General features: G+C 47.1%; 1 protein-coding gene across 2 annotated transcripts in view; it reads right to left on the reverse strand.

Moving 5' to 3' along the window:
* The window catches only part of LOC119460786 (potassium voltage-gated channel protein Shaw-like), a 231,844-nt gene that overhangs the window by 146,099 nt on the left and 59,787 nt on the right, over positions 1 to 25,958 (reverse strand). The window contains exon 2 of one of the 2 annotated variants that reach the window (XM_049671798.1): positions 3,149 to 3,214. The exons of the other annotated variant lie outside the window; for it this stretch is intronic. The gene's annotated coding sequence lies outside the window, so the exon portion shown is untranslated. The remainder of the gene's footprint in view (positions 1 to 3,148; positions 3,215 to 25,958) is intronic. 2 annotated transcript variants of the gene reach the window in all.

A 25,958-nucleotide genomic window follows, 5' to 3' on the forward strand; every position in this document is an offset into this window, starting at 1 on the left:
CTTGCCGCTGCAACTCTTCCCTGTAGTGCGTCTTTACTGCATCCCGAATTTGCCGTGCCGGCCATCGCGGTCTTAGTAGCAACATTTCCCGACTATCCATCCACTGAGCGATAGATAGATAGATAGATAGATAGATAGATAGATAGATAGATAGATAGATAGATAGATAGATAGATAGATAGATAGATAGATAGATATTTCATTTACAGAATAGACAGAGAGGTCGGTCTGAGCTGTTGTGCTTCGGCATGTTATTCTGCACCGGAGAAGAGGGAAAGGGTTTCAAAAGTATAGTGATGAATTGTGGTGAGCAGAACAACAGGATCGCATGTGAACGTGGGATCGTTCCCCACCTGCGGCAAGATTTTTTTTCATCCATTTTCATTTCCATTAATCTATCATTTCTTTAATTCACTTAGTAAGAACAAGTAATTTCCCTTATGTTGTCCTTGGTGTCGTTGTTTGTTGGCTTTTTATGATAAGATACTAAATCCTCAGTCTCATAGCATGCAGGAACTCAGGTATTGTTTCTGTTCTCTGCTTCGGAGGTTTAGTGCTAGGCCATATGTGCCGAGAACTGCGCCTTTCGACAGTGGTTGCCTCCGGAAACTGGATCCCCTGACAAATCTTTTTGCGAACTCGGCATTGGAACTTTCGGCGAAGAGTGTAAGTACTCTTGCGTGCCAAAGTAAACATTCCCACCCCCTTCTCCAGTTTTTTTTCTTCTTTTCCTTTGTAACCTCTAATTTTCCATCAGTTATCGAAGATTTTGTTTTTACTCGAGAATGTGCTTCAGTGGCATGGCAGTACCCATTAAACAAGAATTAGGAGTAACTCTACCTCGAAGTGGACGCGTGTAACCAAGCTTTGAGAGATACTGTTTGCTCTGTCACATTTCCTGGCACCTGTAGTATCGCTGTCACATTTCTTCGCACCTGTAGTATGTCTCTTCAAGCGAATTTCGCGAAGGCAGACTGCGAGGTGTCAGCACTTCGACGTTTTTTTTTCTATTATTCGACGGCAAAAAAAAAAAAAAACGAGAAAAAAAAACTGTCAAAGTTGAATCAGCGGCTCCGCGACGTGTTCTACATATTGGAGATTTCCTCCTTCATCGGCAGATATTAACACATCCGCACCTCGCTCGAGCTGCGCACACTCGCTCGCTCGCTCGAGTGTTTATGCTAACGCACGCATACGTTCGGGGAGGGGAACAAGCAAAGTAAAAAAAAAAAAGTGTAAGTCGCTTCAGCGCATGTGTCCAGCACATCCGACAGGAACGGCGCTTCGAGAGGACGCGGGTTGTTTGCCCAGGGGTTCCTGCGCGGCCCTCTCATTAGAGCAGCCGCCTTCTCGCCCCATTGTGCCCTGCGCCTTGCAGTCTGCGATTCGCAAGCGCGCGCGTGCGAACGACGCCTCCTTTCCACTCTGCGAGCGTCATCGACGAAGTAGCGCGCCTGGGCAGCGCTGATGGAACGGGGCGACGACATCATTTCCACGCTCCGAGGACCGTGTTCGCCGTTTGCGCTCCACTTCTCGGCGAAGATTTAAGAGGCGCCGGTCTCCTGGACTGATTGAGGCAGCCGCAGCGAAGCCAGAGGAGAGTGCTAGTCAAGACTAGTCGACGAACCAAAGCCGGAGCATTAAGTCGGCAAGCACTTGTTCGTGATTTCGTAGCGGCCCCTCGTTATTATTAAGATTGTTTTCTCCTTTCTTGTTTCAGAAAGAACTTTGAAAATACTTCGGAAGAACACTTTACAGAGCGCGCTGCTTTACAGAATCTCTCTACCGAGTGAATCGCTGCTTATGAATGAATGAAACTGCGTAGAAATGCGCGAAATCCTTATTGCAATGAATATTTTGTGATAAGAAGTGGCACTACCACAGTCGTCGAGGGAAATGATGTCGTATGGATTATTTCGCAACTATAAGGCGTTCAAACACTCCTGCGTGATACGAAACGCTGTTATCGAAACACTCCTGCAACCGCGATGGTGCGAGCACACTCTTACCGCCGCTTTATGCATCTGACTGTAGTTAGTGTCCCTTGTGCGCTGTAAATGTATTCAGCGTCTTTTTTTAAATTTTTACTCGCCTCATTGAAATAGGTTTACCAATATGTATCGGGAGTGTCTAAGGCTGTAAAAGCGGCCTTTATAGTTTATGAATGGACTGAAAACCGGCATTTGTGCACAAAGAATCTACTTTTCCTAACACACCTCGGGAAATGGGGCCGGCTCGAGTAACGCGTCGTCCAAGTTTTGGTAGAGTTTAAGGTAAAAACCAACGCGCCCAGTACTGCTTCGATAACTTAGCTTCGTTTTCGCTAATCCTAGCGCCTGCCGCTTTGGTTTCCTTCGTATGGTTGTGTGTGGAAGTACAGAGAGCATTCATACGAAACCACATATTCACTTCAGCACAGCTGTGTGCCAACGTGGTATGGCCTCTGCATATATATATATATATATATATATATATATATATATATGCACAGATGACGCTGTTTACATGCATAGCATCTTAAGTACGTGTTCGTGGAATTTAACTGCAAGTCCTTGAAACTGCGTGACATGGATCCTAGCAACACAGATGATAGGTTGCACACACAACCATCTAACTTTCTTCGATGGTTGACTCCGAATCAACGAATGCTGGCTGTCGAGTGATTGCGTTAGAAAGTTTCGCTAGTACATAAATGGTAGGATAACGTGCGCAGGAGACTACGAAGTTTTGCGGAGACATGCACGTCAGCCACGGAGCTGTTCCATAGTATTTTAACCATCCTTCGCCGCGACCAATGGCGCGGCTTTCCCACCAAGGACGCTCGCATCAGACATTTCGAAGGGCGAGCTAGGGACGCGGTTGCTTTCTTTTAAGACGGGCTCTGCCCCACGGTACTCGGACAGTAATCAAATTTTCAGGAGGCAAGCTCCGTACTGCCTGCTGAAATCTTGAACGACGTACGAACACTTCAAACGTTGAGGCCGAGCTGACATCGTACATCGTGTATGATTCTTAAAGTTTTCAACGGAGAGATGCACTCACTTGCCATCGAAAGCTTTCTGTTGAAAACTTGGATAACGTATTTCTGATGTTGAACGCGAATTCAGTGTTTATGAGGTTCGCGATTCTCACACGAAAGCGAACTCACCTGCTGGCGTGCCGTGGCCGGTGTCCGAACGAAAAGAGGTTGCAGCCTGCACCGACGGCGGAAGCGCTGCAACAAGAATAAGAAAAAAAAATCAGAGGGCGAATGTTGTATAGGCATCGCGAAAACATCGCAATTTCCGTCGCATCGAAACATGAAATATTTCGCTGACTCGGTACTGGCCGGAACCTTGCTTCAGCAACTGTTTTAATGCTTTTTAGGGAGTAAAGTTAGCCAGGTTACGCTTAGTTACATCGGTGGATACATCTTGATCTTTACGTATAATGCTCATATGCAGCTACTAGAGAATTACTAGGTGTTTTACTGTTTAAACGTGACGCATAGCTCTTGCGGATTTGCTCTTCTTGGATCATAGGCAAAGTATTAAAAGCAGGAACTTACTGATAAGCGACTACGTAACATGGTTTCATTGCTATCTATACACGCTGCACAACTTTATAGAAATCGTTACTAAATATCTTCCTAGGTCATACAGTTGCATTCCATTCTGCTACATCGTCGTATTGTACAATTAGCGTTCCATCTAGTGGGGCTTCCAAATTTAAGCTACGGAGGCACACTTAGGGCGAAGGCTGGGACGAGTCGCTGATTAGCGTTTTTATGCGTCCAGCGGGTACATGGACTTGATAGAAAGGACGAACGGCACGCATGGCGCATGCACAAAGCCACGTGCGCGTGCCATTTCTTCTTCCTGTCTCGTGTTTGCGCGCGCTGGATGTACAAGAAAAAGATGCAGAACTACGCATGTACCCTCTCTTGGCCAAGAAGCTACTGTAAACGTCAGCAGCGTTACACTCTCAACCAAAACACGTATTTGATAGCAGAGGGAATCAAATCGTGCATAAGTTTGGTTCAGGGGCTTGCAGGGTGTATTCAGCACTCTGGTGTTGAACGTATGTCATGCCGAAAAGTCGGAGAAAAAGGTAAGAAGTAGTAGAGACACCTCCGGGTTTTCTTCACTAGTTCTTAACGTACGGGTGCGATGTTCTTTAGCCTGGTGTTTATCCACTGAGTCCATTTTTACGCGTCGCCTGTTAAGGAGAAGACTGGTTGTCTCTACAGAGTCGTGAAAGCTAATTGGTTCCTGAAGGCCTTCTTGCTAATTGCTAATTGCAGTGGTGTTTCGCGGACCCTTGAGCCTTTGCCGTGCCTCTCGCGTTTCCATTAGCATCGTACCGGATACTTCGCTCACTCCAAGTGCGGAACACCGATTCACGAGCGCCCTGTCCATCGTTTAACTTCACTCCCACGACACGAGTCTGAACGAGCCTCCGAACTTTGAGAGTGCTTGTAACGCTCCGAGAGGAGTGAATAATTGAAGACGAAACGAGTTCGAACACTTGCGCCACAACTCCTCCTACCTGCACCAGGCTGATGCGATACCGTGTTCTCTATTCAAAATGAGCCCTCGACTTAACATTCCCATTTATTCGAGAGTCCTTTGGACGCAGTTCGAGTGCATCAAGGTTGCTTCGAGCGGAGAGGTTCCTCTGCTTACAGGCAAACATTGGGAGCTGGTCTTCTCTCTAAGATTGACTGCACCACAAATCAGAGTTCAGAACGGTCTTGTCCTAAAAAAATAAAAAAAGCCGATAACATTTATTTTGAGTACAATTTTTTCCAATGCTTTGTGCACCTTTAACTTCGTGGAGAGAGTCATTCCAGTTGTCTTCAGCGTGTGTCTTATAGCATATATATATATATCTTTTGTTGCCAGTTTGGTGCGCCATCTGTTATATTGTTCAAAATTCGCCAACAGCTTCTACCGTCACACCTTTAAAATTCTCTCTATGCGCGTATTCCTGACTTTCTTTCTTTCTTTCTTTCTTTCTTTCTTTCTTTCTTTCTTTCTTTCTTTCTTTCTTTCTTGTTAAATTCCTTACTCTATCAGCTAATATCCTTGAGCTAAAGGTTTTTGAAAGTTGTGTTCACCTAACGCACAAAAGCGCTGCAGGCAAAGCACGCTCTACAGGACAACGGTAAAGGCAAGGAACCGAAGCTTCCGAGGAGGCAGTGGAAGGGTAATGTAGCAGTGAAGCAAACGAAAAGAAAAAAATTAGAAGGCTGCGGCAAAAATCAAACAAACTGGCATTTCTTGCTTTATTAAGTGCTTTGCTAAGAAAAAAATATTCGCGCGACAAAGAATGGCGAGTCCTGAACGCAGTTCATGATGTCTTCCGGGGAACCTCCTACTGCCGTATGTTCACTTGTCACCCGCCACGCACGAAGGCTGTCCGTTCGGGGTAACTAAGAAAAAAAGAGTCTCGACATGGGCATGTAGTGTAAGGCAGTAAGGACCGCCTCGCACACCAGCACCCGCCGCAAAGTACGCCAGTGCCGAAGCTCCTGAAGCTGCCACGCCTCGAGTGCATTTCTCCGTGCCGTCGAACAATGCATCCCAGGATCCGTAGCCGTGAAATACCAGAGCGAACGCCTTGCAGACTTTCACGTCTGCCCCTTTTCCCGACGCTTCCTATTGTGTTTCTTCTGAGGAATACAGAGAACGCCTCTCATTCTTCTTTACGCCATTTATTTTATTTCCTGTAGGAAGAGAGAGAAAAGTTGTTTTATTCTTTTCGTATCATTTGCTGCTCTGCCTGTGCCATTTCTGCCTTGAATGCTTCTGACACTGTGCTTTTTATTTATTAAAAGAGATGCAAATAGGGCGTCGAAAGGTTCAATTTTGTTCGCGTATTCGGAAAAGCGGGCGAACATAAAAAAAGAAGTTGTGCGCTCAGGATGAAATAAAATTCCTGTATAAGCTAAGCTGTCGGGGGTTCAGGAAATCTAGCAGCCTTTACAGTCTGGAGAATGCACACACACAGCGTGTCAGCCATGCAAAGTTTTCTGTAATTGTCTCATGTGTTGTTACTGCATGGGTAGACCTAAAAAGAAAACAATGATCCTAAATATTTGGAAGGTATTTGTATTGGGAAGACCTTACCTGTATTCTTAAAAAGAATGCAACCGTATTTTCTCCGTTCTTTTCGCACAATATGTCGCGCTGTCTGTTGCATTTCTGCATTGAATGCTTCAGACTCTGTGCTTTTTCTGTTGGGCGTTTACAGGCTGCTGTGCTACTTCTAGGGTTAAGGTATCGTGACAAAGGAGACAGAAATAGAGCGTCCAAAGGGATGACATTGCTTTCATATTTCAAAAATCGCGCAAACATACATAAAACACAGTTGTGCGCTCAGGACGAAACGTAAGGTAGGGAATCAAGCCTCAGGTAAACATTGTTTTGAAAGTCGAGCAGCATTTACACTCCGGAGAAGCGGACCAAGAGTCCGTCGGTCATTCTAGGTATTGCGCAAGATTCCACGCGTTGTTACTGTAAATGGTGAAATGAAAAGAAAACCGGCGACCTTACGTGTTTGCACGACGCTTGCATTGAGGATACTTTAATGTTCGTACTTCCGCTTATTGTCCCGCTAACATGATTTTTTTTTTTGGCGGAGGGGGGGGGGGGGGGGGGTGGCAGGGGAGAATCATTCCAGCGCTGGCACGCGTGGACCTATAGCGCGCACGCGCTGGTTTTATGAATGTTTAATTTTGCATCCGCACGTAGAGCAGAATGAGACAGCCATCTCGTTTTCGTGAGCATAAAAGAGTCAAAAAAGTTTCGGCAGCGGCGGCGATAGAAAATAAGAGTGCCGGTTGTTAAGTTTTAGGCGTAAACTTGAAGCTGGTTATATGAAGGAAGGTTGGGCATGGGTTCGTAACGACGCACTTTTTCCCCTTCACTTTATGCTGTGTTGTTTGCCGCTTTTTTTTTCCTACTTTACTCTTGTGCGAAATACCCTTTTCTTTTCTTTACGGGCTCGTTTCGAAAACAAGCGTGGGGTTTAAGAGCGACGATGAGTGGGACCCCGGTGTATTAAACAAGCTGGCTTGCTCTTTATTGATTTTGTTTTTCGCACGTTATCTTTTTTTCCCGTCTGCGTCTGGTGCCGACGCGCCCATGTGCAAACGGACAGATAACTTGGGACGTGTCCCCAGGGAAACGCCGTTTCCTCCACGCTTCTGGTGATCGTAGTCCAGCGCTGCCGCGTTCTCTGGCGTTATTCCCGTGAACCAACGAAGTTCTGTAATGCCCAAAGTTGGCGCCGCTACTATACGACTATGACCGCGAGAGCGCGACAGGCGCTGTTAATGGTATCCCCTAGTTTTAGCGAAATTCTCCCGAAGTACTGCCAAGGAAAAAGACGGTTGCTTCCACGTTTCGGTGCACGGGATTGCGGTGTCGCATGATTCCAGGTGAATTTTTAATAGTTTAATTTCTCGGCATGCAAAAGACAGAAGTGGAGATGTTGCTGACATTTTGGCAACGTTCTCCCTTCTTCCTTTCTTTGTTTGTTTGTTTCTTTCTTTCTTTCTTTTTATGCGGCCTTTATGAGTGTGAGTTAGTTAGTTAGATTAGTTGAACGCAACTCACACCAAAATTCCATGACATCATTTTATTTTTTTATTTTTGTTTTCACAGCATTTATCTTTTGAGGTTCATTGTGCGGCCTGCCTGAGTTTGAGCATCTGGAGGGATCACGTAACTGAGCACAAGGTGCGGTAGCTTTAGTTCTTAAGTTAACAAGGAGATGATATACATGTATGGCGAGAGATTCTAGTATGATTTTGTGGAAACTGGGCGAAAAACACACAATACAGAGCTCGTGTTGTGTGTGTCTCAGTCATCGTTTGTCGCGCTATTTATGCAATGCCAATAAGCTCGGTGTTCCACCCTTTCTCATATCATATATTAAAAACTGAGGCAAGCCATTAAAAAAAAAAAGCCTCAGGTGAGACGTAACCAGCAACGGCTGTATTGAAGATTGTGAGCCCGGCATGGCAATCGAGTTTTTTGGTGTAGGGTAGCAAACCAGAAGCTTCTCTTGTGGTTAACATCCACCCCTTTCCTATCTCAGTTCTCTTTCTTTCCCTCTCTTTGACTGAAATCCCGAGCGATGCACCGAGACATTTCAATGTGCACAGTGTAGTAATGAATTGTATGCCCACGACAACTGCGACCATGATGATGACACTTAGTGGCTACATAAAAAAAACAGAAAAAAAAACTTGGAGGACGCTCGAGCTTCGCCTTTAAGAGTGGAATGCAATAGCGCTACCGCTGACGCCGACACCCACACCGGGTTTTCTGCGACACGGGATCCGATAGAAAACAATGGTGGGCCGATCCCGGCGGCCGTGCAGGGCAGAGCAATGGCTCATACACCGTAAGGCAGATGCTACAAGCAGTGACTCATCAATGGTTCATACCCCCGTAAGCAAGGAAAAAAAAGCGGTTTGTGTTTGAGTTTCCGCGTAACAGAAATATGTTTTCTCGTATGTGCAAATTACAACTCGCGACGCTATCATGTCTGTAGGTTTCGTGTATACATTGCACTTTATAAATTTTCTTACGCATTTTATTTTGAGAAATTCAATTAGTTCAGTAACGCCCCTGCGCCACGCGGAGGGCCTGCGTGGTAGTGGTTCGGGGTGATTTTTTCTCACCGAACACGCCTCTGGCGTCCAACGCTGACACCAGATGTTCTGCCACACGTGGCCCTTAACGCTATCTCGTTAATACGCGGGGCACAAAGGCCCTATGGTCTCTCTTCTACACCCCCTTCCTCCCCCTTTCTCCACTTCTTTCCAACAATTATTGCTATTGCGAGTGGAAAGTATTAAGTGTATAAAAGAAAATGAGTGAATGAATGAATGAATGAGATGAGATCAGGTGATATCAGATGAGATGATCTGATGGTAAGTAAGAAAGAATGAAGCGAAAGAGGTCGAAAAGCTACTTCTTCTTTCTGGAGTTTTACGTGCCAAAACCAGTTCTGATTATGAGGCACGCCGTAGTGGAGGGCTCCGGATTAATTTTGACCACCTGGGGTTCTTTAACGTGCACTACAACGCAAGCACACGGGCGTTTTTGCATTTCGCCTCCATCGAAATGCGGCCGCCGCGGCCGGGATTCGATCCCGCGATCTCGAGCTCAGCAGCGCAACGCCTTAGCTGACTGAGCTACCCCGGCGGGTAGGTCGAAAAGCTAGTTCGTAATCACAAAAATTCGCGGCGGTCTGCGGCGCTTTAGGCTTGGTTAACAACACGGACGTGGCATTAAAAATGAATGGAAGCAGGCGAGACGGGAAGACGTGCTGAATCTTACAAAGCGGTAAAGTTTACTTCTGAGGCCCATGCTCACTACAAGATTATACGAGCTGCACCCAGAAGTGTCTGGTTCCTCGTCGTCCCGACTGGAGCACAAGTTGGTGCCATGTTCGTGTAACGTCGCTTTCTCGAAGCAGCCGCATCGTGAAAAATACTGCATGTACATAGCAATGCTTTCACCCAACATCAAAGACCGATGCGACAAGCTTCTCAAGGATGCGCGTACGTTTTTCGACCTGGCACATACAGTGGTGAGAAAGAAATAAGTCGAGCAGAAAGTAAGTGCAAGACGAGAAACATGTTCAATTCGTGGTTATGCGCCCATGGCCGTGTCACTCGTGTTCTTCCATTGCTGTTGTGGTTGTTGGTGGTGCAGCTGCCGCTGCGCTAGTCTGATATTACTGGCGTCATGTTGTTGGGCTAAAAGCCGCTCGCGTCCTTTCCGCGAGGCAAACAGACCGAGGACGCTTGTAATATAAGAGTCGGCAATCCTGCCCTTCGTTGCCTCGGCGTTTCGCGCAGAGATCTTTCATGTTTGTTTTTACACACGGTACTGCTTATTCGGAAGATCGGATAGCCATCGGGAAATAGGCTTCGCTGGTAGGCGCACTCTCCTTGCAGGCAGCTTTTTTTCTCTTGCATTGATGTTTTTTGGGCGGCAGAGTTGCTTTGATCAGTCCGTATTGTCGCTAACTACTGCGCATGTTGCGACTACGGAACGAGTGAGGCTTGCTTGCGTTTAGAGAACACGGTTGAGACATTAGAAAAAAGGTGGGCTTGGAGTCATTCTTTGTTGTTTGAAGGGTGTTGCACGGTGAATAGAACGCTTGTATCAGAATCTACGCTTGACAGAGTTTCACACTACGTACTGCGATATGCCGACCGCAGAGTACACAGTTGCCTATACCAGTCACAGTGGTACTTTATACGACCCTTCTTAAAGTCTGTCTTGTATTCATTCGTTAGCATTTTTTTCTATAATTTTTTATTCCCCTTTCCCCAGCACAGGGTAGCCAACCGGTCTGAGAATCTGAGAACTGGCTAACCTCCCTGTCTTTCCGTCTATTCCTTCTTCCTTCTTTATACGACCTTTTAAATATGTGAACACTGTTGCGGAAGGTAAAGAAAAATTATTTTTTATATATTACGACTTGAACATATAATCATTCATAGTTAGACGCTTCTCTTTGACATGAACGCGAAAGAAGATCCTGAATTCTTAGGACGTGCTCGAGGGCACCTTAACCTCACAGTGTTTTACCATCTTCGCACGGGGCGCTTGAGATCGTGCTTAAGTCAATGTCGATTGACGTAATCGAAGCACAATTGCGTCTATAATGACATCTTCAAGCTAGCTCACTTTCAGTCGTGCTTGATCATACAGACTGCTTGGCTCGACGTGATGTTTTTTTTTTCTTGAGCACAATCCAGGGCTAGAGTGGGCTCTCCCAGCGTTATTCGCATAGAGGAAGCTACTTTACTTGTTTTTTTTTAATTTTTTAAAATTGACATTGTATAAGCAGATGTTGGTACACGAATACAGCGCCGGCTACACCATGGATTTTGAATATATGGTGCATACAAAATACAGTTGCGACACGAAGCACATAACAATACTCAACATAGTTACATTAAAGTTGCCTTGTCACATACAAGCCAATATAACAAGAGAGTCTTCTCCACCTAAATAAAAAGCGACGTAAACTCGCACCTCGGTTTCAGAGTGGCCATGGCTGTAAAAAATGTCACAGTTTCGCCCTAAGGGCGAAGCAATGAATGCGATAGCAACACAGCAATGTCATACGAAGTAAGGTGAGCGGCTTTGGTAGCAACAACACGCAGAACTGTTGTCGACGCCATCGGCGTTTTGCCCGCGTTAGCTCAAAATGCGTGCGGCGTTGGTGACTGTTGCTGGAGCCTCTGATATAAATAGGCACTTGGTGCCGCAGCTAAACGTCGCCTCCCTTCCCTCCCCCTCCCCCACGGCCTCTCGCGCGTCCGAAGAAGGCGCGTTTGCTCTACATATATGGTGATTGTAAAGGAGAAAAGAGACGCCTACTTCTGCAGCCCTTAAGCGAGCACGGCGCAGAACGCGCGTTTGTTCTCCGCCGTGCGTTCACTCCCCGTGAAAGACGCGCCCCTCGCGCCCTTTCACTCGCACATACAGCGTTCGGCGCGCGGCGACGATTTCATCTCCAAATGACGTCATACGGAACCTCACGGCGACGGCGACGGCGACGGCGACGGCGACGGCGACGCCGACGGCGACGGCGACGCCGACGGCAGAAATCTGCTTTTGAGTGTCCATATAATTGCTATCGCAATAAAAATTCCCGGCAGGGGATGCTGCTTGGAGTTTTTGGTGCCCCACGACGCTCGGCTTAAGTGGTTAGCTCCAATGCTTTTATGCTTGACGTGTATTTCTTGCTCTTCTGTGAAAGCAGTGTGGTAAAGCGTTTTCAGAGTGCTTACGTTATGCTACGACGGGCGCATTTCATAGTTCTAGCTGTATCAAAAGAAAAAAAAAGTAGTCATGCCTCATTCACATCAAGCAAGCTTTTCATTGAGCACTGAATCGGCCAATAGAGAACAGAGGCGTATCTGCTGCTCTCGAAAGGATGGCCCACAGGAACAAGCATTTAAAAATTTCGGTGTTGAAGGGTCAACATATAGGCAGTCTTAATAGGGTTTTACGTCTAAGATGCGCACACTTGGATGAAGAGGCACGAAGCGGAGGGTCGTGAAATGAGACTTTGAGATTCTGCACTTTAAAAAAAATATTATGGGGTTTTACGTGCCAAAACCACGATCTGATTATAAGGCACGCCGTAGTGGGGGACTCCGGAAATTTGGACCACCTGGGGTTCTTTAAGCTGCATCTAAATTTAAGTACTCTGCACTTTTAGTATGCACCGAAATACGAGAACACGGGAATGTTCCCGTTCCACTTTTATCGGGCTGCAGTCATCACGGATAGCACTTGAGAGCTCCGCAGCATTGTATGCACTGCATGTGTCTTTGTGTCTGTTTCTTGTTTTCATTCTTCAGAAAGCCAACCTAGGAACTGTGGAGTCAGGTTGGTTTCAACGACGAACAAAACTACTGCAGTTCAAGTATATACGTGTTCAAGTGCATTAAAGAAAAAAAAAAAAAAAACCTTGCTGAATACACGCTTAGATGGCGGTACTCCCAGTCACGTGACCAGCATAACGCAGCGTGAAGTATTTTGCAGCCGGAAAACATTTTGAAATTGACCAAAGCTGCATGGCAGTTCATACGAAGGTGAGTTAGGACGCCAGGCTAAGGAATAAGTGACAGCTTTGGTACAAGGGTGGCTTTAAAAGCATTGCTGTACTTCTTGAAAGCGCTGATACTGCATGAAAGGCTGCGATTCTAGCGAGGCTAGTTGTTTTATTTAAAATGTTTTTCAACTATTTCGCCTTATCGCAGATCGACGTATCGAACTGGACATTTAGTTCCGGTTAACGTCCCTGTCTTTTCTTTCGCGTCTCTATCTTTTTACATTCCGGTGCTTCCAGTATAAGCTCGCCCACACGAGATTTCCTCTTTTAAATATAGTACCACCAAAATGTTGAACGAAGACCGATGCATGATGTACAAAATAGTATTCAGAGAGAAAAAAAAAGAACGTTGGACTAACGCCTTCTTGCGCTAGTCCGCCCAAGGACGACTAAAACTCATCCGTTCAGAAGTGACTGAAATCTGGGCCTAAGCTGCTTACGCCTACCTGACACATGCCTAACCCGTTCTGTAACGACCGATCTGGAACTGCATTGTGGGCTGGGGAAACATTAGTGACGAGTTTCTGCGGTCGACAAGGCTCCGGCAGAGTAACAACGTTCGCCCCCGAGGTTAGAAGGACAGCTCAGCGCTGACGTTACCGGTCTGCACGAGGCAGCGACTAAACACAACAAAGAAACAAAGAATACGCATGGTTAGTCAGTACGAGTGAAGTAACTCGGTTAAACAAATCCGCTACAAAACGAACAAGTAAAAAAGAAGGGAATGACGGAGAGACTACCTGTCTTGAAAGCACCGCGTTAGGCCGTCGGCGGTGTTGCCGTAATCGCGAAAGCGCACCTTGTTGTGCCTGTCGTAACGTCGGTACGCAAACCAGCTTTGGCACAGAGGTGCGTACGCAGGCCGCAACATCGCTCGACGTCTCGAGTGCGCCGGTGGATCTCGTCAGGCCGACAGCCGGCGCTCGTTCTGTCAGACCAGCGGAGCTCTCGGTAATGCGTGCGTGCTTACGTACGTGCGTGCGGTTAATTGTTTCTGCGTGGGTTTCACACTTCGGCAATTCCAGCCGGCCGGGCCAAGCAGGCTTAATGTCTTTAGGCCCCGCTGAGTGGCTGCTGCTGGCAGCGGCGGCGACTGCTGCGTCTACACTGCGCAGAATAAGAGATGACGATGGCACCCAGGCGATGCTGTGTTTCTGCGCTTCGCCGCAGTGCGTGCGCCAAGTACTCCCACAGGGGAGATGGTGGCGGTGCAGCCTCTTTACAAACGTTTCACACACTTCAGGTAGACAGGACCGTAGCAACCCACCAGTTTGCTAGACGGGCGTTGTGAACATGTGCTTACTCTACAAGGCGGGAGGACGAAGTACTGTTTTTGCTTGTTTGTTTCTTGCTTTTATTCATTTATTTCACATTACTGCTGACTCTAGGGGGAGTCGTTGAAGATTGTGTGCCAAACGATGATTACATCATGACGAGCTTCTCAAACAGAGAGCAGTAAAAAAAAAGTCGCAGGTTCGCCCGAAAGGCGAAGCATCGATTGCTATCGCAAATTAGGAGAGAGCCATACGAAGTAAGGATAGTACTTTTATCGGCCGTATCAACTTGTAAACATTCACTTGCTAACTAAATTAACAAGCATGGTGTCAGTGCGCACAGTGAACATGAACACATCACACTCGTTGACCACGGACACTCGCGATCAAAACGCTGGCGTGAGGAAACACGGCAGCAGCAGCGAGCGAAGTGACCTTCGGGCTGTTGTCTGTCGCTTCAACGCAAACTGAGCGCCGAGAACACAAGGAAGGAAAGAGTGGAGAAGGAAAGGCAGGGAGGTTTACCAGTTTAGCACAACCGCTTTGCTTCCCTACACATGGGAGCGGAATGTGGGAGAATGAAAGATGGGGAGGAGAGAGAGAGAGCACATAGCACAGCACACACATCGTCAGCCACAGTCCGTCACTCTTGCGTGGTACGTGACATCACTGTCACAGCCGCTTGTCCAAGCCCGTTTCTTTCAAAAACCTAAGTAGGCCCTTCGTCGCCTTCAGCTGCGATGTCTTCTGGCGACGACATGTGAGAATCGTTTCAACTGACATTGGTCTATTGTCAAGGTGCACTAGAACGGACGCCAGGGACTGTCACTGAACATTACATTCAGGACAGTCGCATAGAATGTGTTCTAGCGTCTCCTCGCAAAGACAGGCATTGCAAAGAACGTCGTCGGTCATTCCAATGAGAAATGAATAAGATTTCGTGAATGCCACCCCTAGCCATAAGCGATAAAGCAGAGTGGCCTCTCTTCGGCGGAGGCCAGTTGGCATACAGAGATGCATCAAAGAGGGCAGGTGGTATTGACGATTGCTCCGGTTGGTCTGGCTGCTTGGTGTGCACCATAGAGAGAGCGTGATCTCCTGTGCAAGCACTCGCAGTCCGCTGGCTGCGTTGGACCGTGAAAGCGGTATGGCCTCTTCCTGTGTGTCTTCAAGAGCTGCCCGAGCGGCATTATCGGCGTCTTCGTTCCCTATGACGCCGCAGTGACTTGGCAGCCACTGAAACGTCACGTGATGTCCTTTATCATGTGATATATGGAGTAGGCATCTAATATCGAATACAAGCTGTTCGTATGGCCCACGACGCAGAGCTGATAGCACAGATTGTAGGGCTGCCTTTGAGTCACTGAAGATTGACCATTGTTGAGGTGGTTCCCGATTGACTAAAACAAAGTGCAGCGCGCAGAGCAGCTAGTTCCGCAGTTGTCTATGTCATTGGGCGGTCAGTCCTAAAGCTGATGGTAATAGCTCTTGCTGAGACAACCACAGCACCGGATGAAAACTGGAGGTTTGTGGAACCATCAGTATAAATATTTACACGGTCCGCATACCTCTCGTGCAATAGAAGCAGAGACAGTTGTGTCAGCACAGGCGACGACAGCCCAGATTTTTTCCTGATTCCTGGTACACGGAGATGTACTGTGGGGCTAATAAGACACCAAGGGGGTATCGATGGTTTAGATGCAGCGGTGAAGCCCGAGGGAAGTTTGTCGTTGTACTTGACGATAGTTTTAGAGAACGATGCTTGGTGCCTGTCTGAAGGTAGTGTTGCAAGGTGTTGATAGGAGGCACGTGTAAATGTCTGATGTGCGTTCTCAGGGCTTCCACCATAATGTGAGTTTGCACAGGATGGTCCCGAGCAATCGCAATAGTTGCCTCTGTTGACGTGCATCTGGGCAAACCAAGGCAAACTCTGAGTGCTTGAGCTTGTGCTGCCTGCAGAACAGGAATATTTGTCTTGCAAGTGCTGCTCAGTACAGGTAGACTATATCTCAGAAAACCGAGAATGAGAGCTCTGTAGAGTTTCAGCATTGCGTCCACTGACATCCCCCACGTCTTTCCTGCCAAGTATTTAAACTGGAAAGTTGCTGTCAGACGCTGTTTCGTGTAGGCCACGTGCGGTCTCCAACAGAGGTCTTGGTCAATGATTACGCCAAAAAACCTGTGGGTTTTGACATAGGAAATGGTCTGCCCATTGATTGAGATGACATAAGGCGTCTTTGGTTTACGAGTAAATGCCACTAGTGTGCATTTTTCTGGTGAGATGCTGAGACCTTGTTTACATAAGTAGCTCGCTGTCAAAGTTGCTGCTTTTGCAAAACCGCGCATGTATCTGAGGATGTGTGACTGCTGAAGTCCAGACACAGATGTCGTCTGTGTATATTGAAATCTTAATGGCAGTTGTCAAGTATTCAGCGAGTCCAACAAGAGCGAGATTGAATAGCGTCGGGCTGAGAGCATCACCTTGAGGAATGCCCCTGCTGCTATAGCATCGCGTAGTTGGGCTATCGTCAGTTAATTAACACAAAGAATTATCTTGCAGCCAGGTTACTTGCAATCAACAAAAAGAGTCGACCACCTAGGCCAACCGTCGCAAGAGCATCGAGAATGGCCTCATGTAATACGTTATCGTATGCGCCTTTCACATCTAATAATAAAGCTGCAGATAAACGCTTACGGTACCTTTCGTGCTGAACATATGAAACGAGATCAACTACATTGTCGATGGAAGAGCGGTCACATCGGAAACCAGCACGCACAAAGCTACGAGCCGCCGACACACCTAGACTCTGTCGCCAACGCAATTGCAGCCGGAGTAGAATGCCGCCCCCTCTCCCTCCGCTCTCCCCGATGCCTCGCAAAGTTGGGTGCCTCGCGCGTGAAGGAAGACGGTGCGCCTTCTGCTCATTTTGCACGGGCGAGATTAAGCCGCGATCCTCGGCTCCCCGCTCACGCTTTCACTCGAACATACAGCGTAGGGCGCGCGCGGCGACTGTGTTATCGCCCTTGGGCTTTATACGGAACATCACGGCGACGGCGATGATGACAGCAATGGCAGAAATGAGCCTGGAGTGTCCATATAATTGCTATCGCAAAAAAAAGAAAAAGAAAGAAAAGAACGAGCACATCATGATTACATATATACAAATATGTATACACACATAAAAAGGAAGAGAGAGAACGCGTACGAAGAACCGATCAGCTGGTCATTACTGAAAAAAAAATTTCGATGTCTTCTGTTTCTACTGCGCGCGAGTATAAGTAATTCCACTCTATTATCGTTCGCGGGAACGTATTATTTTTTGGCTGAAATGGAACTACTGAGGCAATATAAGCGTCGCTTGAAAAGGCTTGTTCAGCATCGTTGCAGACACGCTGCCGCCTTGCCCACTGAAGTCTCTCGTTGCGCTACTTTTTCTTGTTTTCCCCCGCAAGATCAATGCTTAGTCTCAAGGTAAGCAGGTTAGTAACCTCCGTTCACCGTCTCGTCATTTCTTAAACCTAACTGTTTCAGCCCTCGTCCAAACGCTCGACTTGGGAGGGGTCTCTCGACGTTCGATTCTCGGTGCGGCATGCGAATCCATGGCAACGGTCAGCGATCCGTGTTGGAGTCTCGGGACCTTAAGCTCAGGGCTATAGCGCCCTAAATACGCGCATTTGTCAGGGCCGGCAGTTCTGCTGTTGCTTCTGCTTCTTTTTCCCCCGCATATCTATGAATAGAGTTGCGCTTACATACGGCAAAAAGGCCTCGATTTCTGCCGAGTACTCCGCAGGGGCAATGTTAGAAACCATCTCGAGCATTTAAAAAAGAAAGAAGTAAAAGAATAAATAAAATTGACAAAAAAGAAATTTTAAATAAATAAATAAATAAATAAATAAATAAATAAATAAATAAATAAATAAATAAATAAATAAATAATAAATAAATAAATAGAACCATTGATATCTACCTGTTTTTATTTTTCTATGATTTACTTTTATTTCGTCCCACCCCTGTGACAAACCGGACGTCGGTTCCTAACCGGAAGTTGCTGCGCAAGAAACAAGAGTGTCACTTGGTGCTCGTGCCATTAATAATAAATAAATAAATAAATAAATAAATAAATAAATAAATAAATAAATAAATAAATAAATAAATAAATAAATAAATAAATAAACCGAGGGCACCTAAGCACTTGTTATGAGTTGTGAATACGAAAACATTAATGTCCAATTGAACGCCGCTGAACTGTCCTTCGAGTTTTGCTGCGGCGTATGTTATCGAGTTTTGCGATTAAATTGGTGCGGGTTATCTTTTTTTTGTACAGTTTCTACGTTAGTATGCTGGCTGTAGACCGGAATCGCTTGGACGATATTGCTGAGAAATCAAGGACGCCAAATGCCACCGACGTCGTGCCCGACGAGAGACCGAGGAAGCAACTGCAGCCGCCAAGGCTGGCAGGCGCGCGCAGCGGCTAAGCCTAGTGGGGATGAGAGAGAAAGAGCGATACGGACCGCGCGCCGGCTTCCGAGAGGGAGACGGCGGCACCGGCACGCGCGCGTCACGCGACTGGCTCGCCGACGACAGACCCTCTCGCGCCGCGGCGTCGCGTCGCCATATCTGCTGCGTCGAGGCACGCCCGTGACGTGGCGTCGCAGCCAATGGGAATTTAGGTGCCATTTCGCTGCTACAGACGCCGGCTTTTTCGCTCAATAGGCCATTTGATGTTTTCGCTTCAATGAATAATTAAATAAAGAAGAGGGTGGTAGGAAAGGGCATGCGATGTTTGCCCATGCGCTCTGCAAGTGCGTGCGAAAGTTTGTATGGACTCTAAAGCACCTTCGAGGGAGTATTCATTCCGTTTAAAATTGCCGCATGCTTTAAAAAACGTCAGTCAGGACTTATAGACCTTGTTTGACCTCTCGTAACTCAGCTTCTTACTTTCTTTATCTCTACTTTGCTGTCACTTTACCTCTCCCTCCCCTCTCTCCCCAACGTAGGGTAGCAAACTGGATCTTACCACCTGGTTAACCTCCCTGCCTTTTCCCTTTCTTCTGTCTCTCTCTCTTGTAACTCAGCTGGAAATTTTTTTTCTTTTTTGTATTTCTCAATATTTTTCCTTCTTTATTTTTTAAACGCCTTTATGTGAAACACAGCCCCTAATTCAAAGTAGCAAGCCCTGCATATAGCAGGACTGACATCCTCAGCTTACATTAAATACTTTCTATCTTAGGCGCAGGTCGTAAGTCGAAGCACATACTTGCCCCCAAGCTCTTCCTGATCTCATCTCTCTTTTGCCTTATTGAAATATTTCAGTGTCTACGTTCGTTCAGTGTAATACACGGTACAGCGTTCCAGGAGAGTCACGAAGAGTAAGTAACTCAGTGCGACATGCAGTGCGGACGAAGCTGAGGCAAAAAAAAAAAGAAAAGATATTGAGGAGCAACGAATGGAGAGCTACAAGAAAGAAAAAGCTAAAGTGTAGCACGACATGAGAGACTGAAAAAAAAAACAAGAAAGAGAGGCTTCGAAGAGAGAATGCCTCGAAGAAGAAGAAGTAAGCTTGGCAAGCAGAATAAGGAGGATGGGGAGGATGAATAGAGAAGGAGGGACGTGAAACTCCTCAGGTTCACCTTTGGAGAAGGAAAAAAAAGTATGACCTCTTCTCTTTAATCTTATTGCGTCGTCCGTAATATCAGAGCAGGGGACGCAGGCAGAGGCGAGCGAAAGAAAGAAAGAAAAATAAAACAAAAGCCATGGTTGCCAAGTGTGCTCCAGAGTTTGAGGCATGCAGAGTGCTCGCATCCCAAGAAACGAACTCCGCGCGTTTCAGCGCCGTAGCGCTTCCTTTTTTTTTGTTTTCCCTCTCAGTATTCGTGTTGTGTTCGTTTCCACCCTTTCCATTTCTTCTTTTTTTTTTTTTCATTGGTTCTCGCATCTTGTTCCCTGTCCTCCTCGCGGAATCACGGCGGTGGGCGAAAGCGGCGGAAATTGTTGATGCTTGGCCAGTCGTAGCCTGTGCGCTCAGGCCTTACTGTATGGAGCCTGCACGGAAATGCGAGAGATGTGGGGTGGAGGGATCGAGGTGGTGGAACGGGGGCAAAGTAGGGCGAAAGAGAGAGGAGTTAAGGACGCATCGCCGCTCTCTTGTCTGCGAGGTTTTGCAGGCGAGAACACGCCTGGCATCTAGCACGCGTAAAAGGGAGTGAATGAAAAATAAAATAAAACGAGGACCACCGACGTAGAAATGCATGGAGCGCCTGGCTTGCATTCGGAGGCTGTATGAGCACCGTGCGAGGAGCGGACGTTCTCGCCCAGCTGGGCTGCGAAATTGCCCCCCCGCCTCCCTCTATTGTCCGTGTTCGCCCAGCGTCATTTTTTCCGCAGTAGCCATCTGTTGGATTGCGGCGGTGCGAAGCTCTACAGCGCGTTTTAAAATCCCGCGGGTGCCTTTGTTATCTTTTAAATTTTTATTGTTTTTCGTGGGAAGGGAATGTGCCCTGCACTCGACGGAAACATCCCAGAGCGGACAAAGGGGCTCGCTAATATAACGCGGAGCTCGGCTTGGAGTAAAAAAAAAAATAATTAAAGAGGCTAACTTTATTAGAGTTTCGCGAACGGGTCGATCGTGCGATATGCTTAGCAAATTATATATCTTAAGCACAATGTTTCCCGCCGGATTTCTCGGTGAAGTGTTCCCGACGTCTAACTACTTCCTTTGAAGTCTCTTACGTTAGGCGGGTGAATGTCAGACCAGAAGAAACGTACTTGTTGAATGCTTAATTGTGATGCTGATATTATCGCTGTTCGGATTAACAGTGTTGGGATACGTGCCCTGATGAGGGCACGATGTTCTTATCGTGATTGTGCCCGTGTCTATAGGCACCACGGGATTCGTGAGCGTCCTCGGCATTTACTTGGGTCTTTAGAGTCGAGTAGCAAATTTCGCTTATGATTTTCAAATGTGAATTTCAGGCACGATATGCCCGAACTTCATTTATTCATTCATTTGAATATCGTGCAGCTACAGAATGCTTCACAGTATACGTGGAGCTTCGTCTTTAGAACATGTGTCGTCGCCGAACACTGGTGGCGGTTGTGTTGCATCAGGCGCGATATGCCTGAAGTGCGTAGCCGGCAACTCCCCCCCCCCCCCCCCCCCCCCCCCCGAGAACTTCTTAAGCTATTAGCACGGACCTTCCACCAAATCGGTGTTTCTGAGCAACACAATCAACGGGTGCTGAGCTCGTGCTCTGAACACTGCGCTCGCGCTCTATTCGAGCGCTTTCATAAGCTCGCACGCGGGCAGAACCACCTTGGTGAAGAAGGGGGTCACGACGTTCCAATGTCATTGGGGTTGTATAAGCCACGCTCAAACTGTCGCACATCAAACGCGGCTAGCTGATTCTTTCTCGCGAACCGCCAGAACTCCGCTCCGTGAAGTCGGCGAACGCACGAAACGCTGCAGTGTACGTGCGACTATATTCGCTTCTTTCTTTTCCACCACAGACGCAGGGAATAACGCCGCCGCAAAAAAAAAAAAAAAAAAAAAAAAAAAAAAAAAGAGAGAGAGAGAGAGAAAGAGAGAGGCAAGAACCAAAAAACAAGGAGCAAGAGCGGAAAGGCCGAGCTGCAGCAACGGCCTTCGCGAGCTATGGCGACCGAACGACCGACCAGCAGGGCGCGCTAGCGTGATGAAATGACGCGGGAGCGCAGAGATCCTCGGTGTTCTTTTATGCGCTCGCCCGGTGGTAGTATACACTCTCCCCACCAACCCTTGCTGCCTCCTTTTTCTCCCTAACACACGGCGTCGCGCTCCCTATCTCTCTATCATATATTTCAGCTGCCTTTAATTAAAGCGGGATCGTGTGCTCGGGGCTGGCAGGGCGCGCGCGGTGAACAGGACCGCCGCGGCAGTTTTGGAACTGAACGGGCGCGTCTTGCGAGATTTTTTTCCCCATCGAGGCATTCCCGCATTAACCCTTTTCTGCTTCCTCCCCGCATTCTAAATCTCTCTCTCTCTTTTTTTTTTGCGTCCCTCTTTCATTCTTCACCACTCTGCAGGCCACGCCCACTATATGCCGACATGTTCTCGCGCTGATGATGTCGTTTCGGTTGCTTCGCGCTGAATGAAAAGCTGCTTCTTTTCTAGTAATTTACTTCCTTTTTCGCGGCCCGTGCAACCTGGTTTGGCGGCAGAAAGCAAAACAAGCGAGGCGCACACGTGGTGTAGCCGTTTTGCGCGTGGAAAGCAGAGTTGGAAGACTTGTTCGCGTGCACGGAAGTTTGAGGAAATTGGAAATTTTGTCTTTGTTTATATTTTTTGTATTTATTTACTTTTTTTTCTCTCTCTCCTTTCTCTCTGGCTGAAAGGGCAAGATGCAAAATAAGGTGCACGGCTGCGTCACGCAGAAACAATCTTTCGTGCTTCGGAATGACCAGCAAATGAGGACGTGTCATGGAGATGCGGGATTAGTATATATGGGTACTCTATCTTGCATCTTTACTCGATGTCCGAAAGAATAACACGCGCGAGTGACGTTTTATTGATGTTGGGAGACACCGGTGGTCTCTGAATGCGTTTCCGTGACAGAAGAGAGCGTGATAAATCGAAGAAATCGTCGCGCAGAACGAAGCTTGTGCAGACGGCATGGCTCCTCAACCAGATGGGTATGCTCCGTGTGAAGTTTCAAGAAACAAAACTGGTCCCGCATTCGCAAGACATTGTACCTAAGCTAGAACTGTTCGTAAGAGTAGAAGCCAACCAATCACGATGTTGTGTATATTTTTAGCGAAGCCGGACGGCCAATAACACAAAAAATGCAGTCAGTTCCACGAAGTGAAATCTGTCGAAACAGCGGAGCTGTGGTCGTTCTGTTTCTGCGATTTTCGCGTATGTTGTTGCGTGTTGCCGCTCGCGCCGAGCGGCGTCTATCGTGCGAAGAGCGCGCCGCAAGCAGCTGCTATTATACCCCGGCGCCTCTCCTCCTCTTCCCCGGCGTGCGCTCCGCTTGGCCGGCTCCTTTCCTCTTGACGAGCGGGCCACGTGAACTCTCCGTCTCTGCTCCAGCGTGACGGCACCATCATCGACGGCGCACGCTCGACTAAGACCAGCTCCGCTGTTAAAAGTATTTACGAACGAAAAGCTCTGCGAATACAGCGCGTGGTACGTAGTAATCAGCACCATTTTCAGCGCGAGGGCAGTGAAAAGTGAAAGTGCCGCAGCTTTCACAATAAAGTGATTCTTCACGCTTCTGCCTATATTTTTGTAATAACGATGCGCTAAAGCGGTCAAAAAAGCAAATGGACTATAGAACTAGAAGCCGCAATTATGTCACACGACCTCGGGGGCAGCGTACACAGAATACTAAGCGAGGTCTCGGATAACGAAATATAGATACGTTTGGCGCAGAATCTCGCTGAGATTCTGATAAAAAAATGCGATCTTCAAAAACATATATTCATATACATGAGCTTAGCACCCTATGTCTCTTAGCCTTCTAAAACATGCAGGCCGCTTCGCTTGTTTTTTCTTTCTTTCTCTCTTTGTTTCTTTAATTTCTTTTTCTTTGTAGTTTGTCGCATATATACAATTTTCAAGAGTATGCACCTCTTTTTGGCCTCGAATGCGAAACTGGGGCTGATGCACGGAGCTGTGGTGTAAGAGCGGCTTTCGCTTGTTTTTTCGCAGCGCCGACGATGCAAGCGGCGTGATTCTCTCACTTACTCACTCTCCTACCACCCCTCTCTCTATACCGTCATACCTCTCCCCCCCCCCCCCTCCCCTCCCTCTTTCCGTTCCTTTGGCGAATTCGCCACCGTTGCTGCTCGAAGCTGGGCACCTTACTGAAATGCCGTTTTCTCGCAGGATGCGATTTCTTCTCCCCCGCATCTTTTTTTCTTGTTAGGACAGGGTGCTGCAACAACGGCGTTATACAGAGGATGCACAAACCATAGAAAAAACGAGAAGCGAACAAGCCAAGGGAGTCAATCAGATTCGGTTCCTCCCTCGTCACGTGGAAACGCGAGATGAAGGGTGCGAGCTGAAGAGATTGCGAGAAAATGCGATTGACGGGCGGACGCGCCTCTCAGGCAGTTTGAGGGGGCGGTATGATCTCGCGCCTTTTACTCTGTCGTGCGTGCAAAGTGCGCGCGTATTCGCGTCTGCGCGAGGAAGGCGTGTACTCGGAAACAGGAGAAACATGACGTGAGAGAGGAAAACAAGAAAAGAGAAAAGGAGATAGAGAGAGAGAGAGAGAGAGACAGAGAAATACAACAGAACGCGACTTTTTCTTGGATCGCGAACAGGAAGAAGAGGTGCACGCGCTGGATAGGTAAAAAAGAAAGAAAGACAGAAAGAAGAAAAATATTGGGAAATGCTGCGCACGTTTTAGTCATTCATATATGTAAATTCACGTCATCGCTATTCATTGCGCTTGACTGCTGCTATTCGACTTGGCGGCGGTCAACCCCTTGAGCTTACTCGTTCGAGTGTTTGTTTGTTTGTTCCTTTGTTTACCTGCGTGTGTGTGCAAACTAAGATTCCTGCCGGGAAAAGCCGAGCGTCAACTTGGAAATGGAAAAACGGGAGCGCAGAAAACTACGGGTGCGTGGCGAGGACCCACTTGCATGTTTTGCGCGAACTTCTCGCGGTTTGCTCGCGAGAAATACTCGTGTGAACGACCGAACAACAACAATATATATATATATATATATATATATATATATATATATATATATATATATATATATATATATATATTATATATTATATATATATTATATATTATATATATATATATATATATATATATATTATCCGCTGAGCCATTTCTCGGAGCGCTGGTCGCGCACATTTCGGGGATGTCGAGATGTAGGTGAATGTAACAGAATTACAAAGAAAAACGGGGAGGCAATCGCAGCGGAAGACAAGACGACAATTTCAAACCTCGCGAGTTGGCTTTCTCCCAGCTTGCCTCTGGCGCATTTGAAACGCATATCCACTGTTTTCTTTGACTCTGCTTTTTTCTTTTCTTTTTTGTTTGGCATCAGTTGTTCTCTAAAGATGCATACTGAATGGCTTTTCTTTGTTGCACATCACTTCGTTTTACGTTTCATAGCAGTCTTTTGTAATACTCTTCTGCGTCCCTACAAGGCAACTGTTTCTTGACTGAAACTCCTCATGGTCTCAAAAGCTGTCCTCTATTCAGACGAGGTATGAGTTACTTTCGGTGCGTATTAAATGCGCTCTGAGGGAACTGCAGGCGTGTTCAGCCATTTCGTGATGAATGACACGGCTACGTCTTCCGTAAACGCATTCATAATGCAGGCACATGTTTCAGTGGGCTCTACGATCCGACAAAATAGGTCTCAATATTAATAAAACGTTGCCGAAAAGTCCAGGAGTGTGGGCCAGTGCTATTCTGAAAAGAATAAATTTTATTCCCGTTTGTCGTTTATCACTCTGCTGCGAAGCGTGTCGTGAAGCGGAAGTCACACATAAGATGCCTCAGAATCGCGAGCTGTACTACCTCGTTATATTGGGACGTAGCGCCACGTAAATAATTTCGACGCTTGCGCTGTATACGCATTGCACACAGAGTTATCGTCGTAAGAACAGAAAGGCTTTTAACTCTGATATATTTGTGGTCCATGCGCTATAGAGAGCCTTACGCATATCCTTGGGCAAGGTCGTCTCGTTAAACTTTTAACGTTTGTGCGAGTTCCTGTAGAATACTTACTTGACGGTTCTGGCCCTCTCTTACGGTGCTATTACGCTTACAAATACATAGAGCCTGTTTCAACGTCTCCTATAAGAATTCGCTTGCAGTCTAGTTGGTTCAGCATGATTCAGAAATAATTACATTGTAGTGTCCCGATCCTGCATAGCGTTTACCCATAGAACGCCGAAACCAATGAGAAAGCGCGGAATATTCTGCGCGTTTAGGTTAAAAGCGCCTGTAGACGACAGACTGGAGACGCGCTTCTCTATAGGCGAAAGTGCCTCTCCTCCGGTCCTCTCGCTCGTGTCGTTGCCGAACCGATGA

This window comes from Dermacentor silvarum, chromosome 8 (genome assembly GCF_013339745.2).
Source record: "Dermacentor silvarum isolate Dsil-2018 chromosome 8, BIME_Dsil_1.4, whole genome shotgun sequence".
Lineage (NCBI taxonomy): Eukaryota > Metazoa > Arthropoda > Arachnida > Ixodida > Ixodidae > Dermacentor > Dermacentor silvarum.